At 41.3% G+C, this 19,079-nt stretch overlaps 1 long non-coding RNA gene across 1 annotated transcript; it reads left to right on the top strand.

Annotated features, from left to right (window-relative positions):
- Positions 1 to 17,025: 17,025 nt before the first annotated feature.
- On the top strand, positions 17,026 to 17,835 carry LOC120928688. The gene is made up of 4 exons (XR_005747300.1): positions 17,026 to 17,089; positions 17,199 to 17,278; positions 17,403 to 17,477; positions 17,744 to 17,835. It is a non-coding gene; the product is annotated as an uncharacterized LOC120928688 (long non-coding RNA).
- The last annotated feature ends 1,244 nt before the right edge of the window (positions 17,836 to 19,079 follow it).

Raw genomic sequence — 19,079 nt, 5'->3', positions numbered from 1 at the left:
ACAGGTTCACTAATCTGACAGAACAGCTCCAGTGGACATCTTAGTAAACCCAGCTACGTCTTGAATTTCAGAGTAATTTTAGCAATAAAATTAGCATATATAAATAAACATAGTTTATTGACATCTGTGATGCTGTTTTGATGTTACATTTTGAAAGAAGCTGGACGGCAGCAGTAGGAAGGTGGCAGAGGCCATGTTACTACACCCCACACTACTCAGCGCTAAATCTTTAGGCTGGGTTTACACCATTGCAAATTGGATGCGGGAAAACCGCATCTATTTCACAATAGCAGGAGATTTTTACTGACTCTCTATGGAGCCGGTTCACATATTTCCACAGTGAGTCCTGTGCGCTTTGCACAAAAACGTTGTGCGTCTTTTGGTCCATTTTAAGTCCGAATTCAGCCCACAATTTGGTCTGAAATCGGACCTGAAACAGTGAACCAGCACTCACCGGACCCCTGCTGGAAGCCGAATGCGGCTCATATGTGAACCGAGCCCTAGGCTTTCAAAATTAAACATCCAAACAGCATCACATATGTCAATATTAGTATATTTATTTATATATGCTCACTTAATTGCTAAAACTGCTCTGAAATTCAAGACATAGCTGGGTGTAGTAAGATGTTCACTGCTGCCTTCTGACTGCAGATGTTCTATCAGATTAGCAAACCTGGTAGCAGGGGAACACATGTGCATCTGATGGAACGTCACTTCCATTACTTAATCTGATGGGTTTGCTATTCTCACAAAACACCGGGTGAAGACAAAAGCTGCGGTGTCAGACAGTCCAGGAAAATCCTCCAGCTCAGGCTGTGTGCCTTCATTTAATTTACTCTGTTCCATTTAGTAAATCCACCCATTACATTTAGTAAATTCACCCCATTACATATAGTACAATATATCTATTTTCTCCTGTCATGTTGACAGATTTTTAGATACTTTTTGTTGTGTATGAACAGTACAAGTATATACATCATTTGCTGCAAAATCAAAAAACAAAAAACTCCCAATCACTAGAAACATAATACACTGTACATGCATATCACAATGGTCTAATCCCTTGTTAGAATATATGTAATATGTAGTGGGGATATTTTACTTTTTTCACAACTATGTTTAGAGATAAAGTATCTTTGGCCCATATATTGGCAAGACAGAATGGGATTATGAATAGACAAGTATTCTTACAAAGATGTGGAAATTGAACTGGGGGTGTCATTAGTTGGAAAGTTTGACAGATGGATACCAGAGTGACACTTTCAAGAAAATAAGAGAACGACAATGGCAATTCTCTAACAAGAAAACACAGACCTGTCCAAAGATATAGCAATGCCTTTGCCAATTATCACAGAACAAATTACTTTAAAGCAGGGTTTCTCAACCAGGGTTACCAAAGGTTCATTGAGCAATGAGCAATTTCTGCCACTCAGATAAGTTTCCACTAATGCCATTGATCTTTTTAGCTATCTGTAAGGGGGCAATATTCCCAATGACCACACGTGTTAGAAACTTTCTTTCCACTGACCATCACACTAATGTATCGTGAGTTGTAGATATAGCAATTTTTTGGCAGGAGCTCCCTGAGACTGGAAAGTTATTGCAATGGTTCCGCTGTGTTTAAAAGGTTGAGAAATGCTACTTTAAAGTAGGGCTGTGGAAATTAACGATTAATTCCTTGATTAATCGTTAATTTTTTTGATCGATCAAAATGATTTTGATCGGTACTCACCTCTCAATCCGCAGATTGCGTAGTGTGCCGATCCGCGGATTGAGCCCATAGGAAAGGCAGCGGCTTCGGCCTAGCTCTGGAGCGGCAGCCATCTTGGTACACCCAGCGGCGGTGTCATCATCACCCACCTCAACTGCTTGTGGATCTACCTGCTTGTGTAGTGGAAAGCAAGCAGACAATTGTATATACAGTGAGGGAGATGTGGATTTTACGGTGGGGGAGATGTGGCTATTACAGTGGGGGAGATATGGGGACATGTGGATATTACAGTGGGAAGATGTGGGGTATGTGGATATTACAGTGGGGAGATGTGGATATTACAGAGGGGGAGATGACATGGATATTACAGTGGGGGAGATGTGGACATTACAGTGGGGGAGATGTGGATATTACAGTGGTGGAGATAACATGCATATTACAGTGGGGGAGATGTGGACATTACAGTGGGGGAGATGTGGATATTACAAAGGGGGAGATGACATGGATATTACAGTGGGGGAGATGTGGACATTATAGTGGGGGAGATGTGGATATTACAGTGGGGGAGATGACGTGGATATTACAGTGGGGGAGATGTGGACATTACAGTGGGGGAGATGTGGATATTACAGGGGGGGAGATGACGTGCATATTACAGTGGGGGGATGTGGATATTACAGTGGGGGAGATGTGGATATTACAGTGGGAGAGATGTGGATATTACAGTGGGGGAGATTTGGATATTACAGTGGGGGATATGTGGATATTACAGTGGGGGAGATGTGGATATTACAGTTGAGATGTGGATATTACAGTGGGGGAGATATGGATATTACAATGGTGAGATGTGGATATTACAGTGGGGGAGATGTGGATATTACAGAGGGGGAGATGACATGGATATTACAGTGGGGGAGATGTGGACATTACAGTGGGGGAGATGTGGATATTACAGTGGTGGAGATAACATGCATATTACAGTGGGGGAGATGTGGACATTACAGTGGGGGAGATGTGGATATTACAGAGGGGGAGATGACATGGATATTACAGTGGGGGAGATGTGGACATTATAGTGGGGGAGATGTGGATATTACAGTGGGGGAGATGACGTGGATATTACAGTGGGGGGAGATGTGGACATTACAGTGGGGGAGATGTGGATATTACAGGGGGGGAGATGACGTGGACATTACAGTGGAGGAGATGTGGATATTTTAGTGGGGGAGATAACGTGCATATTACAGTGGGGGAGATATGGATATTACAGTGGGGGAGATGTGGATATTACAGTGGGAGAGATGTGGATATTACAGTGGGGGAGATGTGGAAATTACAGTGGGGGAGATGACGTAGATATTACAGTGGGGGAGATGAGGACATTACAGTTATAATTAATTTAAATTAGTTGATTAATCGATTAAAAAAAAATTAATCAAACACAAAAAATTTCAAATTTGAATCAGTAACAGCCCTACTTTAAAGTGTAACTAAAAGAAACTTACCTTCACTTCCTGTCCCATTGCCAAAACAGGAAGTTAGAGAAAATTACTTTTTTAGGGAACAACCCAAAATGTGGGATTTTCTTTTACTTTCACTTTCAATTCTAATGGTAAACAGGACAAATAGAGAGGGTGCACAGACAGCAATAAAAACCTAGGTGTTTTATTACCCCCCCTCCCATCTTATCTAAAACTAAAAAAAAAAAGTCTTACCATTAGTTTTACTTTAAGTAAATACAACATATATTTTTCCACCAATAAAAAAAAGACAATGTTGTAATAATTTATTGGTGGAAGAAGGGTACAGTATATGTGTAATGTTTGATGCTATTTTCATTCAGTGTTTAACATTTATAAATATATTTTGTGTTTATTTAAATTAACGTAAGTGTTTTTGTTTTGTGAAAGCAGCTTCAATTGGACTGGTATTTTAGTCACCTTTTTTAATAATACAAATTCTGCAGGGACTGCACTGACTTATTGAGTTGCTATATTGCCATGGTTTAAACCATTTGAACCCTCTCTATTAGCAATAAAAACTGGAGTTCTAATACTTCTTCACTGTATCCATCCCAATGTACATTGCATGAGATAAAATAATGAATGGTTTTATTAGATAAATACTGCAAATTCCAAAGAAATACTGCATATCTCATTTTAGTTGGAAGTTCTGGTGCATGAGGAAAGCTATGATGTAATTGGTATTGCTGAAACTTGGCTTAATTTCTCACATGACTGGGCTATTATTATTTCTGGCTATACACTCTTTCGGAGAGACAGGGTAAAAAGGAAAGGTGGTGGGGTCTGTCTCTATGTGAGAAGTGATCTCAAAGCGAGTGTGAAAGAGGACCTGGTTTATGGAGAATGTGATGAGTCTGAAGCATTATTGCTGGAACTGCATATAGATGTGCGTAGTTCAAAGTTAATCATTCGGGTTTGGTATAGACCACCCAATGTTAATGAGGAGGTGGAGACTCCGCTCCTTGAACAGATGAAAGGGCTGCAAGGGCTGAGATGGTGATAATAATGGGGGATTTTAACTACCCAGTAATTGACGGGAGTAATAGCAGTGCTGGGACAGTTAAAGGGCAAAAATGTATAAACCTATTAAAGGACAATTTTATGATCCAGTTTATTGAGGCCTCAACTAAGAATGGTGCTCTGTTTGACCTGGTAATCTCAAACCATGCAGAGCTTATTACTAATGTTTATATAAAGGAACACCTGGGTAGCAGTGATCATAACATGATTTCATTCGATGTTAGCTGTAAGCAAAAAACACTTACGGGAAAGATAAAAACACTTAACTTCAAGAGAGACAATTTTTCAAGGATGAGGGCTACTCTCAGGACTTGTGCCACGTACACACGGTCGTTTTTTGTGATGAAAAAAAACAACATTTTTAAAAACGTCATTTAAAATGACCATGTGTGGGGAAAACGTTGTTTTATGTCTTCTGAAAAACAACAAAAAAAAATTCGAACATGCTTCAATTTTTTATGTCGTTTTTCAAAAGGTAGTGTGTGGGTAAAACGACGTTTAAAACAACGTTTTTAAACCCGCGCATGCTCAGAAGCAAGTTATGACGCGAGCTTGAATGGAACAGAGTGCCGTCGAACGTAACTGCGCTTTGCTAGAGCATTTTGAAAAAACGATGGTGTGTAGGCAACTTAGTTTTTTAAAATGAAGTTTGAAAAACGTTGTTTTGTTTCATGATAAAAAACTTTGTTTTATTTCATCACAAAAAACAACCGTGTGTACGTGGCATTAGACTGGGAGTGAAAATTGGCATTGATAAACACAGAACAGAAATGGGAATTCTTTAAAAAGACTGTATGTGAACTCACTGCAAAGTATATTCCCATGGGCAATACATTAAAAAGGCTAAAAATAAAACCTATGTGGCTCATGGTCAAAGTTAAAAAAGCTATAAACAATAAGAAAAGAGCTTTTTAAAAATATAAAAATTAATGAACACTAGTGTTGTTTAAATGTTACAAAGAATATAACAGGATATGTAAAAAGGAAATCAAGGATGCAAAAACTCAAAACTAACGACAGATTGCAAAAGATAGTAGGACAAACACCCAAAAATTCTTCAAATATATTAATAGTAAAAAGGTCAGGTCTACGCGTGTAGGCCCATTACAAAATAATCTAGAGTGGGTGACTGGGGACAAAGAGAAGGCTAATTTATTAAATACTTTCTTCAGCTCTGTGTATACAATGGAGCATGGGGGAGCTCATGTCCATAATGGGGGTGGTAGTGACACAGCCCCAAATGATCCACAATGGCTCAAAAATGATATGGTCCAGAAATATTTAGACAGAATAAAGGTGGATAAAGCACCTGGACCAGATGGCATCCACCCACAGATCCTAAAAAAATGAGCTCTGTAATTTCAAAGCCATTGTATCAAATTTGAAGGGACTCATTAATGACAGGAATAGTACCACTGGATTGGCGTAGAGCCAATGTGGTGCCTATATTTTAAAAAGGGAAAAAGTTGTTACTAAGTTGAACTTCTATTGTTGGGAAGATACTGGAGAGAATAATAAAATACCACATAGATGAGTTCTTGCTGGAAAAAAATTTTTTAAGCAACAGACAGCATGGATTCATGAAAGACAGAAGTTGTCAGACAAACCTGATTTTTTTTAAGAAGAGGTAAGTAAAACCTTGGACAGAGGAGTGGCGGTGGACGTGGTATACTTGGATTTTACAAAAGTGTTCGATACCGTTCCGCACACACAGCTCATGTGTAAGGTAACGTTTACAGGCTTGGAAATATCAGTTTGTAAATGGACTTCTGGCTAAAAGACAGAATTCAGAGAGTAGTGGTTAATGATTCTTACTCTGAATGGTCTAAGGTTATCAGTGGTGTACCCCAAGGTTCAGTATTGGGACCCTTACTTTTTAATATCTTTATAAATGTTATAGGGTCTGGGATCAAAAGTAACATTTCTGTCTTTGCAGATGACACTAAGCTATGCAGTGGAATAACGTCCTTACAGGATGTCTCCAATTTACAAGACAACCTCAATGCACTAATGTCTAATTGGGCGAATATGTGGCAGATAAGGTTTAATGTTGATAAATGTAAAGTTATGCACTTGGGGGTTAAGAATATGCATGGATAATACATACTAGGGGGGTACAACTGGGGGGATCTAGTGGAAAAGGATCTGGGGGTTTTGGTAGATCATAAGCTCAATAATAGCATGCAATGCCAAGCTGCGGTTTCCAAAGCGAGCAAAGACCTTTTTTGTTTTTAGAGAGGTTTGGACTCTAGTGAGAGAGGAATATTTTGCCCCTGTTCAAATCATTAGTAAGACCTCATCTGGAATATGCAGTTCTGTTTTGGGCACCAGTTCTCAAAAAAGATATTGGGGATCTGGAGAAAGTGTAGAGAAGGGCAACCAAACTGGTAAGAGGCATGGAGGAACTCAGCTATGAAGAAAGAGGAATTGAATGTATTTACTCTTGAGAAGAGGAGATTAAGGGGGATATGATTAACATGTACAAATATAAAGGGGTCCATATAGTGAACTTGGTGTTGAGTTATTCACTTCACGGTCAACACAGAGGACAAGGGAGCACTCTTTACATCTAGAAGAAAAGAGATTTAATCTCCAAATACGCAAAGGTTTCTTTACATTAAGAGGTGTGAAAATGTGAAATAGACTCCCTCCAGAGGTGGTTCTGGCCAGCTCAGTAGATTGCTTTAAGAAATATGTACATAATATAACTGGGTACTAACATTTATAGGTAAAGTTGATCCAGGGAAAATCTGATTGCCTCTAAGGTGGATCAGGAAGTTGTTTGCCTTCCTCTGGATTAACTGTGAATACAGAATTGGGTATAATGAATTGTACAATATTTTTTATTTTATTTATGTTTATGGTTGAACTAGATGGACTTGTGTCTTTTTTCAACCTGACTAAATATGTAACTATGTAAATGAATTGTTTTTTGTGAAATGCATTTTTTTTTTAAATGCTATGAGCTATTTTAATGCACATTTTAAGGAGGAAAATCTCTCTTTGTGAATTGGAGCCCAATAACTTTTAAACCAGAGATGCCAATGTTTTTGAAGTTGTTTTTGTATTATTTCAGTGACATAAGCAGCAGCAGCTGCAGCAGCAGCTCTCTTGGCTTTCTGGCTCCTCAGTTGTTCAGACACAACAATGGGAGCCAGTGGCTCCCACTGTTGTCAATCACAACCAGTAAGAAGGGAGTGGGGCGGGGGTAAGCTATACTAAGCCAGCTTGTGGCTAAACTTTGCTGTCCTAAAGGAGTTTATAAATTAGTGTCCCTAAAAGGTTTTACTGAAAGTAAAAGCATTTATAAAGGATATATGGAGGTATTAACATTTGTATAAAGGACAAGGATATATGGTGGTATTAACATATGAATAGAGTTGAGCGGACACCTGGATGTTTGGGTTCGGGTCAGAACCCGAACTTTAAAAAAAAAGTTCGGGTTCGGGAACCTGAACCCGAACTCCGAACCCCATTGTAGTCAATGGGACACGGACTTTTAGAAAAAAAATGCGCGGAGGTCCCCGCAAATTCAATAACCAGACCCTTTAGGTCTGGTATGGATATTCAGGGGAACCCCGCCGTCAATTTAAAACAAAAATGACGTGCGGTTCCCCCTAAATATCCATAACCAGACCCTTCAGGTCTGGTATGGATATTCAGGGGAACCCCGCTGTCAATTTAAAACAAAAATGACGTGCGGTTCCCCCTAAATATCCATAACCAGACCCGTTATCCGAGCACGTTGACCTGGCCGGCCGCAGAAAAGAGGGTGAGACAGAGTGCGCCCCCCCTCTCCTGAACCGCACCAGGCCACATGCCCTCAACATGGGGAGGATGTCCCCATGTTGATGGGGACAAGGGTCTCATCCCCACAACCCTTGCCCGGTGGTTGTGGGGGTATGCGGGCGGGAGGTTTATCAGAATCTGGAAGACCCCTTTAACAAAGGGGACCCCCAGATCCTGACCCCCCCCCTGTGTGAAATGGTAGAGGTACAATGTACCCCATTACCATTTCACACAGGGAGTGTAAAGTCTTGTAAAAAAAAAACACACTGACACCGTAGAATAAAGTCCTTTATTAATAAAAAAAAAAAAAAAAACTCCAGCTGTGAGAAATCCACTCGTTCCCGGCTTCCTGCGTTGTCCTGATCCTGCGATGGCTGCGGGAGATCTCCAGCGATGAGAAGATCCTGCGTCGGGTGATCTCCGCTCCGGCGATGAGAAGATCCATCCATCCAGCGCAGCAGCATCCCGGACCTCATCTCACCGCTGGCCACAGCCCAGCGAATGACACGCTGCAGCTGTGACATTTCTTATATAGAGGAGGCAGAGCCACCCATCACGTGACCCCGCACCCTCTGACGTACCCTCTGCTATGTCACTGGGTAAGCCTCTTCTTGGGCTTCCCCAGTGATGTAGCAGAGGGTACGTCAGAGGGGGCGGGGTCACATGACGGGTGGCTCTGCCTCCTCTATATAAGAAATGTCACAGCTTCAGCCGCTCATTCGCTGGGCTGTGCCAAGTGGTGAGAGGAGGTCCGGGATGCTGCTGCGCTGGATAGATGGATCTTCTCATCGCCGGAGCAGAGATCACCCGACGCAGGATCTTCTCATCACTGGAGATCACCCGCAGCCGTCGCAGGATCAGGACAACGCAGGAAGCCGGGAACGAGTGGATTTCTCACCGCTGGAGTTTTTTTTTTTTTTTTTTATTAATAAAGGACTTTATTCTACGGTGTCAGTGTGTTTTTTTTTACAAGACTTTACACTTCCTTCGTGAAATGGTAGGGGTACAGTGTACCCCATTACCATTTCACACAGGGGGGGGGGGGGTCAGGATCTGGGGGTCCCCTTTGTTAAAGGGGTCTTCCAGATTCTGATAAACCTCCCGCCCGCATACCCCCACAACCACCGGGCAAGGGTTGTGGGGATGAGACCCTTGTCCCCATCAACATGGGGACATCCTCCCCATGTTGAGGGCATGTGGCCTGGTGCGGATCAGGAGAGGGGGGCGCACTCTGTCCCCCCTTCTTTTCTGCGGCCGGCCAGGTCAACGTGCTCGGATAACGGGTCTGGTTATGGATATTTAGGGGGAACCGCACGTCATTTTTGTTTTAAATTGACGGCGGGGTTCCCCTGAATATCCATACCAGACCTGAAGGGTCTGGTTATGGATATTTAGGGGGAACCACACGTAATTTTTGTTTTAAATTGACAGCGGGGTTCCCCTGAATATCCCTACCAGACCTAAAGGGTCTGGTTATTGAATTTGCGGGGACCTCCGCGCATTTTTTTTCCCGAACTCCGATCCCAGACCCAAACTTTTTTCAATTATTCGGGTTCGGGTCCGGGTTCAGGAAAAACTCAAAGTCCGTACCGAACCCGAACTTTACAGTTCGGGTTCGCTCAACCCTACATATGAATAAATAATGTAAATTAACTGAAGCAACTACTACAACTACTAGATAAAATGAGGATTTAATTTAATAAATGCATTGCAATGTAAACAGTTAACCACTCCCAGACTGCCGCCGTTGATTTACGTCACTACTTTTGTTGTTATGGTAGCAGCTAGCTACCATAACCCCAGTCTCCTCTTCAAGAGTTGGCGGTCCCCTTCAAGATAAAAGTGGTCTCTGCGGTGGAAGTGACGTCAAAACCTCACTTCCACCCAATGCTCTTAAAGGGAGCATTAAATTAGTTTTTTTGTATTTTAGTGTAAATATGAGATCTGAGATATATTTGACCCCAGATCTCATATTTAAAGCGGAGCTCCACCCTAAAGTGGAACTCCCACTGATCGGAACCCTCCCCCCCCTCCAGTGTCACATTTGACACCTTTCAGGGGGAGGGGGGTGGAGATACCTGTCTAAAGACAGGTATTTGCACCCACTTCTGGCCAGACAGTCTCGGGCAGACTGCAGGCATGACGTCACCTCCCATCTCCCCCGTTGTGTTCTGGGAACACTCGGCTCCCAGTACACAGCGGGAGCCAATCAGAACTCACGCATGCACCGTAGGGAACCGGGCAGTGAAGCCGGAGTGCTTCACTGCCTGGTTCCCTCACTGAGGATGGTGGGGGGCAGCAGAGTGACGAGCGATCGCTCGTCCTCTGCTGTGGACGGCGCTGGACTCCAGGACAGGTAAGTGTCCTAATATTAAAGGTCAGCAGCTGCAGTATTTGTAGCTGCTGGCTTTTAATATTTTTTTTTTCAGCGGAGCTCCGCTTTAAGAGGTCCTGTAATGCGTTTTCATCTATAAGATGTTTACATTCCTTGTAATAGGAATAAAAGTGTAAAAATTTAAAATAAAAGGTAAAATAAATGTAAAAAAATTAAACGCGCCCCGTCCCGCCAAGCTCACATGCAGAAGTGAACACATACGTGAGCAGCTCCCACATTTGAAAACAAAGTTCAAATCACACATGTATCCCCGTGATCGTTAGAGTGAGGGCAATAATTATAGCCCTAGACCTCCTCTGTAACTCAAAACATGCAACCTGTAGAATTTTTTAAATGTCGCCTATGGAGATTTTTAAGAGTTAAAGTTTGTCTCCATTCCACGAGCAGGCACAACTTTGAAGCATGACATGTTGGGTATCAAAAATTATCAAAAATTGGCCTAACTTTACTGTTGTCTTATTTTTTTTATTCAAAAAGGTGATTTTTTTTCAAAATAAGTGCGCTTGTAAGACCGCTGTGACAAAAAGTATTGCAATGACCGCCATTTTATTTTCTAGGGTGTTAGAAAAAAATATATAATGTTTGGGGGTTCAAAGTAATTTTCTAGCAAAAAAAATGTTTTTAACTTGTAAACACCAAATCTCAGAAAGAGCTTCGGTCCTTAAGTGATTAAACAAGTAAGACACTTCAATTTGTCAAATGAATGATTGTCCCACTTATTTAGATGGATTGAAAATAAGGAAAGGTGATAGCTAGAACTGTTTTGCTTTATTTTCCTAATTTCCATTTACAATGCGTCATTGAAAATCAATGCTTATGTGGTAATTACTGTACTTGTGACCTAAACTAATGAGGTACTATAATGAGTCTTCAAGTTTATTAGAGAACATTGCACCCATTTTATATCTCTATCTTTCCGTGTTCACAATTGCACAGTGATAAACTATTTGGGCTTTGGACCGTAACCTCCCTGGCGGTATGATTATGTCTGGAATTTTGTACCAAAAGTGGTACAATTTTTCTTAGGAATAACTCACTTAAATCTGTCCAAGCAAGAGTCTAGTAGACATCTCGGGTATGATAAAGTTTGAAAAACAAAATCATAAATTATAATATAATAAATAACTATAAATAATTATAACAAATAATAATGTAATTATAATAAAAATTATTCAATAATGTAATCAAATCAAAAACACTGAAATTTGTTCAGTTGCAGAATTGTCGCTGTCAATACTTTCCGTGTTTGATGATGAATTTCCCCACAAATCGCTATCGTTCAATTCTGCAAGTGATTCTAATTTATTATCGCTGTTTTCTAGCTGGTCTAAAAGCACTTTTGGTGTAAAGGGACACTTTTTGGTTGCTATTAGACCTGTGCACTGCCAAAAAAAACTTTTTTTTTCCATTTATGTTATTTTCGTTTTTTTTTTTTTTTCTTAAATTCGGAAATTCGGAAATTCAGAAATTTCGAAGAAAAAATTGTTTTATTTGTTTTTTTGCTTTTTTCGTAAATTCGTGACATTTTCGGATTTCCGAAAAAAGAAAAAAACGGAAAAAAACGAATGAAACGAAAAAAAAAACGAATGAAACGAAAAAAGATTTTTCGAATTTCGAATTTTTCAATTTTCGAAATTTCGAATTTTTCGATTTTTTTAATTTTTTAATTTTCGAATTTTTAAGTTTTCGAATTTTTCAGTTTTCGAATTTTAAAATGTTCGAATTTTTCAGTTTTCGAATTTTTAAATTTTTGAATTTCGAATTTTTAAATTTTTGAATTTTTAATTTTTCGAAATTTCGATTTTAGTCTACTAGACTAAATTTTCGAAGTTTCGTATTTCGAATTTTTCAGTTTTCTAATTTTTCAATTTTCGAATTGTTCGAATTTTCGATTTTTTCAATTTTCGAAATTTCAAAATTCGTAAATACGAAAATTCGTAAATACGAAAATTCGAAAATTGAAAAAAAAATCAAAATTCTTTTTTTGGAATTTGTAATTTTTCAATTTTCGAATTTTTCAATTGAAAAATTCGAAAATTGAAAGATTACAAATTACAAAAAAAGAATTTTGATTTTTTTTTCAATTTTAGAATTTTCGTATTTACGAATTTCGTATTTATGAATTTTCGTATTTACGAATTTCGAAAATTCGAAATTGAGTAATTCGAAAATTTATAAATTTCGAATTTTTCGAATTTCGAATTTTTCAATTTTCGAAATTCCGAATTTCGAATTTTTCAATTTTCAAAATTCGAAAATCTCCCCCAGGTTTGTCTCTCGTGACAAACATCTGAGGGTATACCTTGAGGAGTACACACTGAGTATCATTAGTACTAAAGAAGGAAAGTTCCAACGAGATAAACAAGCTCATGAAAATGGTTATGCCTATAAGTGGAACCAGGCTACACCCTCTAAGTATACTAAACCCTCAAATTTTGAGGGTCCTAAAACTCAAAACAATATACCAAATACAGGTTCTGCTTCTGTCTCTGTCTCTCCAAGTACCTCAACCACGTATCATGACTTTTCACAGGATAGACTTCCTAAGAGACGAAAGGGAGATCGCACTGCTGCGTCACTGGAATCACTACATCGCACTTTCGGCCCGCCCGGTAACCGTAAGTCACAAACAACTCACAATATTCCACTAAATACGCACTCGTCCACCCCATTACAGGGTAGACCATCCATCGCGGTTAAGGCCTCTAACCCCACACTACTACCATCAGTTGGGATTATCCCCTCTATCCCCTCCGCTCTATCCTCGTCCATCATACGACGGGTAAGCGAACCTCTCATTCCTACAATGTTTCCATCTAACACACAGTTAATCGATCCCAAGATTGCTCCCATTTTTTTAGGGAAAAATCAGGAACAAAACCCAACACCTACTCCTCAAGCTCCAATGTTGGCACTTCAGGACTAGAGGTAATCAACCTTTCAAGTGAAAATCTGACCACTGAACAAATCCATGTACTTGGCCTTGGACTAACTTTTTGCCCATCAGCTGATATGGACAAATTTCAGCTGATAAAAGACACACATTTATTTGCTCGACGCTTACTATTTAAGGTTCTTTATGATAAACCGAAACAATCAGACGGCATTGATTTTTCATTGATGGATTACACTGATCGGGAACTCCAGGCAATGGATGACCTGATGTGTCTATGGGAGGAGGGTCAGACTGGAGATGATACCACACCAAGATCTGTTGGTCTGGTCGTCTCTGGTGTGACCTTCCCTCCCCCGGCTTCATACAAGCCCAAATCGAGATCTTTTCCATCTTTACAGATGAATCCCAACCTTTGGGCTTTTGTTCAACAATTGACAAATGAAATTCAACTTATGGACTTGAACAGGAGGGTTGATAAAAACTTGTCCCCTGATCTGTTGAAAGCTGTGTCTGATTTGCAAAACCATCCCGGATTGATTATAAAGCCAGCCGATAAAGGCGGAAACGTCGTTGTCATGGATGTCGGGGCATATGAGTCCATGTGCCTCGACATCCTTGGCAACTAAGACTGGTACAGACCGATCTCTAAGACTTTAATAGAAAACTTCAATAAGGAGTACTATGAACTGATTTTTGAAGCCTATCAAAAAGGCACGATCGATTTAAATACCTGGAATTTTTTGAACGTGAGGGAATCCAAAATCCCTACATTCTATGCACTACCAAAAGTTCATAAATCTTTAGAACATCCCCCAGGTCGACCGATCGTTTCGGGATGCAACGGTTTAACAGAAAAAGCCAGCACCTTGGTGGACAGATATTTGTTACCACATGTTACGTCTCTTCCCTCTTATGTAAAGGACACCATCCACCTGCTCCAAACTCTGGATGGTAAGTCCATTCCACCTGGATCTTGGCTGGTGGCCCTCGACGTGGAGAGTCTGTATAACTGTATACCACACTCCAAAGGCCTTGAAATTATATCCATAGAATTACAGGCACGTGGCCTAAACTCTGATCCCTACAATGCTTTTGTCCTGAAACATTTGAAGTTTATCTTAACAAGAAATGTATTTATGTTCGACTCCTCCCACTTCCTCCAGATACAGGGAGTGGCTATGGGGACCAAGTGTGCCCCCAGCTACGCTAACCTGTATCTGGGGGGGTGGGAGAAGGAGATCTTTTCGAACATATGTCTGTCAAAACTGTTGTCTAAGGCCATTAAATGGTACAGATATATAGACGACATACTGATTTTGTGGTATGGCTCTAGGGAGGAACTCACACTCCTTATGCAATTATTGGCTATTAACACCTTCAACCTAAAGTTCACCATGGAATGTAGCCAAACTGATGTAAGTTTCCTGGATCTGCGTATCCATGTTGACCGTATGGGTCGCTTGCATACATCACTGTATCGCAAGCCGTCTGCGGGCAACACTGTTTTGCACGCGACCAGTGCCCACCCTGAACCACTCTTGGATAGCATTCCTTACAGCCAGTTCCTGAGGCTCAAAAGAAACTGCACCAGAGACACAGATTTCCACGCTGCAGCTAATGATCTATACTGTAGATTACTCTCCAGGGGCTACAGTCGATCCTTGCTCAAAAGATCATTCAACAAGGTGATCAGACTAGACCGATCTAATCTTATTTATTCAAATGCCAACAAACAACCTAATAAAACTGACTCTATCAGAATAGTGACCAAATTTTCGCAACAGCATATTCAAATGCGACAGATTTTTAAAAAATGTTGGCCCCTACTTCTAGCCGACAATACGATATCAAAATATATAAAACCATATCCTGAAATCACATTTAAACGGACTCCCTCACTGAGGGATCGCCTTTGTCCAAAGTCACCACACCAGAAAGGAATGTGAGACATCTACTATTAAAGGTACTTTTTCTTGTGGTAACTGTGACATTTGTCGGTTTATATATACCAATGACGTCACTCTTTTACCCAACGGTCGCATTCACAAACTAAATTTCCGTGTCACCTGTCAATCGGTGGGCGTCGTCTACCTGGCATCTTGCCAATGTGGATGTTTCTATGTTGGCAAGACCAAGAGACCGTTTTTTAAACGCATTAGAGACCATGTCAACCCTCTATATAAGCGTCTAATGACCACTGCTTTAAATAGACATGTAGGTTGCCTACATGACTTTGATCTTAACGCTGTAAGTTTCTCAGCCCTGGAGCATGTTCCTATACATGTTCGAGGTGGAGGAATTGACCAGACCTTACTCCAACTTGAAACCAAATGGATACATCAGTTAGATGCCACTAAATTTCCGGGGTTGAACGAATATATCAGTTTCAAGCCCTTTCTGTGAAAGAAATATTTATAAGAAATTCTATTATTATTAAATAAAATGGTGTGGCCTCTACATTATTCCATCTAAGAAAGGTGTTATGGTCTGGTCATTTCCTCCCTCCTCATTACATCCTGCTCTATTGCCACTCTCCAGCAGGTCCTACATGTATTCTACTTTGACCACCAAACTCTTTGCCCCATATTCCACCTAGTGGGCAAGTTCCGGCACTGGCTAAAATCAACCCACCTGCTCCCATTTATGATGGGGGCAATAATGTGTTATATATTGCTATATATCATTATAACAACCACATTTACTTCCTTTGAATATTGATGTATAATTTATGAATCAATAATAATGTTGTCGATTTTTGATTGTATGTATTGAAATATACTGAATACATATGTTTGTACATATAGTGTAAACCCTACATTTTTCATTTTATTGGTAAATATGTTGTATATAATTTTTTATTTTGGCTTGGGTCTCTGGCTTGGCAATTTTTCCTTTCTGGGTTCACCTATATGTGGGACTAGCTTGAGCCCTAATTAGTTCTGGAGGTAATGCGCATCCTTCCCAATAGGCCACTACAGCCCTTTTCCATACATCAGCCCATTCACATCCCTGTTCAGGGTCTCTCTCCCCTTCTTACTAGTGATTTTTTGTTTGTCTTAATTCTTTATTATATTTTGACTTCTACAATATATGATCTACTGCTTTTGCTTTCATGTTTGATTGCTTGGTTTGCCTTGATCAGTCAGCTTGCGGTCATGGTCCACGCCGCTCTGTGTATGTGTGACTGTTTTGGTGCTGCTGGCTGGCAATCGCTCTCTTTCAGTGCTCTGTGTTCCTCCCCTCTGCACTCATACGTTTCCTTCCTTTTTTCCTTTTTCTCCAGAGTGCCGCTCCACTGATTGGCCGGTGTCATCATATGACACGGCTGCTTCAGCGCTAAGGAGTGTGGGAATTGTAGGCATCTCAGCGACCATGTGACCTCTGAGATCCAATCGCGATGCACCCGCCTCCCCAACAGGCTATATATAGCATGATATGATCATTATCTGTCTGCTACCAACAGGGTACTGACAGATGTCTTTATTCCTCTTAAAGATAGGTAAGTTTCCATCCTGCAACCATTCACTCTCCTCACTATTGTCTCCTCTGTGTAAGGTTTGAATACTTATGGCTAAACCTTCACTTTTTCATTTATTTTCATTCATTTTCTACCCTTTTTAAAGGAGATTATCTGTGGACTTTTCAGCTGCAATTGACTGGTCCTTGATTTTTGCTGCAAACGACCATCCTTTGACTTTCTATCACCAGCTGATGTTTGCTTGCACTCAGACTGTTCATCTAGTTAAATACTCCATGTAAGTTGATCCCTTGCTTACACTTAATAATTTAGTTACCCATGTTCTCACTAACTTTATGAAGTATACTAAATCTATTCAAACACTTTTTTTTTTTTTTTTTTCTCAGATGAATTGAGGCTCTTCAGTGCCCATGTTATTGTCTTACTTAATTCCCCTGTATTCACCTTGATTTTATTACGCTTCAAGGTATGGCTGTTTTACATATATTAACCCTATTGACTCTATTATGGATTTGTTTAATTAGTTGAAACAGATCATAATTTAATAACACATATTCTAACATAGATTCTTTTTCTTCTGTATTTTTAAGTCCTGTCAGTTGAACTTGGATTTCAATATCCACCCTGAGGGGGTTTTTCCTTGACTGGCTGTGCATGAAGCTAGGGTAGGTTTTATTTCTCCTACCTATGGAATTTTGCTGCCAGCCCCCTCTCATGGGCTGAACAGCATTGGCTGCTACCAGGCTGTGGATATATGTGCATTTGCTCCTATGAACTTTGGTTTCTCTTGCCCCGCCAGAGATCCCAGCCAAACTTTTGTTTGTACTCTATATACATGACATGTTTTGTTGAACATATATAATCGAAGTTCTTTTAGAGCTTATATTGTATGCATATGTTAAAATTGTTTTATTCTTTTTCATCTCTTTAGAGTAATCTAGAGAGACGATCTTGTCCTAATTCCCCTGAAGAAGCCAAGAGGCGAAACTAGTAGGGTCGACCTGATCGAAAAAATTATTTCTACAGTAGGTGTTTGTGATATTGTGCTTTTAGCACGACAGCGTCGCGCTGATACTCGGCGACAGGGTGCCGAGATCTCCCCGACACCTCGCACTCACTGGAATAGTGACAGCACATCCCAGCAAGCGCGTCATAGAAGCGACGGGAGATCCGACTTGGATTCCCGCCAATTCTACACGTGTGCGGCGTTTGTTATGAATCCTGAGGGGGAAGTCCCCGCCGGATTTTAAATAAAAATCCGGCATGGGTCCCCCCCTCAGGAGCATACCGGGCCCTTAGGTCTGTTATGGGTTGTAAGGAGGGTCCCCCTACAATCCATACCAGACCCGTATCCAAAGCACGCTACCCGGCCAGCCAGGAAGGGAGTGGGGACGAGCGAGCGCCCCCCCCCCCCTCCTGAGCCGTACCAGGCTGCATGCCCTCAACATGGGGGGGTTGGGTGCTCTGGGGCAGGGGGGCGCACTGCGGCCCCCCCACCTCAGAGCACCCTGTCCCCATGTTGATGAGGACAGGGCCCCTTCCCGACAACCCTGGCCGTTGGTTGTCGGGGTATGCGGGCGGGAGGCTTATCGGAATCTGGGAGCCCCCTTTAATAAGGGGGTCCCCAGATACCGGCCCCCCACCCTAAGTGAATGAGTATGGGGTACATCGTACCCCTACCCATTCACCTGCAAGAAAAGTGGTAAAAACACAAATAAACCACACAGGGTATTAAAATATTTTATTTTTCTGCTCCGGAGGCCTCCCCTGTCTTCTTTATTAGCTCTTTTACCAGGGGAGGCTTCTTCTTTGACGTCTTCGGGTGGGTGGGGGCCGCCGTCTGGTTCTCTTCCACCGCCGGGGGGGGTCGCTTTTAAAAAAGCCCCCACCCCCCGGCGGGTTTCCTCCGGCGTCTTCGGCGGGGCTCTTCTTCTTCCGCTATCCCGACGGGTCTTCTCAACTCTCCGGGGTTCTCCTTCTGTCTTCGCCGCTCTTGACTCGGCGCACCCCGGTTCTTCGTCTCGCTGTCCGGTGTCTTCTTCCGTGCTGTACGTCTTCTCCTTCCGTGCTGTGATGAGTTCTTCTTCCGTGCTGTGACGTCATGTTCTTCACTTCTCTTCTTCTCCCGATGTTGACTCGCCGGTCCTCCTCGCTGAAATGACGGATGCGCGCCTTGCATCGGACCTATATAGGCCTCACAGTCCCATCATGCTCTGTACCTACCCATGTGATACCTACCCACGTGGTAGGTATCACATGGGTAGGTA

The sequence above is a fragment of the Rana temporaria genome, chromosome 2 (genome assembly GCF_905171775.1).
Source record: "Rana temporaria chromosome 2, aRanTem1.1, whole genome shotgun sequence".
NCBI lineage: Eukaryota > Metazoa > Chordata > Amphibia > Anura > Ranidae > Rana > Rana temporaria.
Note: the sequence above shows the minus strand (reverse complement) of the source record. Positions and strands in the feature narration are given on the sequence as shown.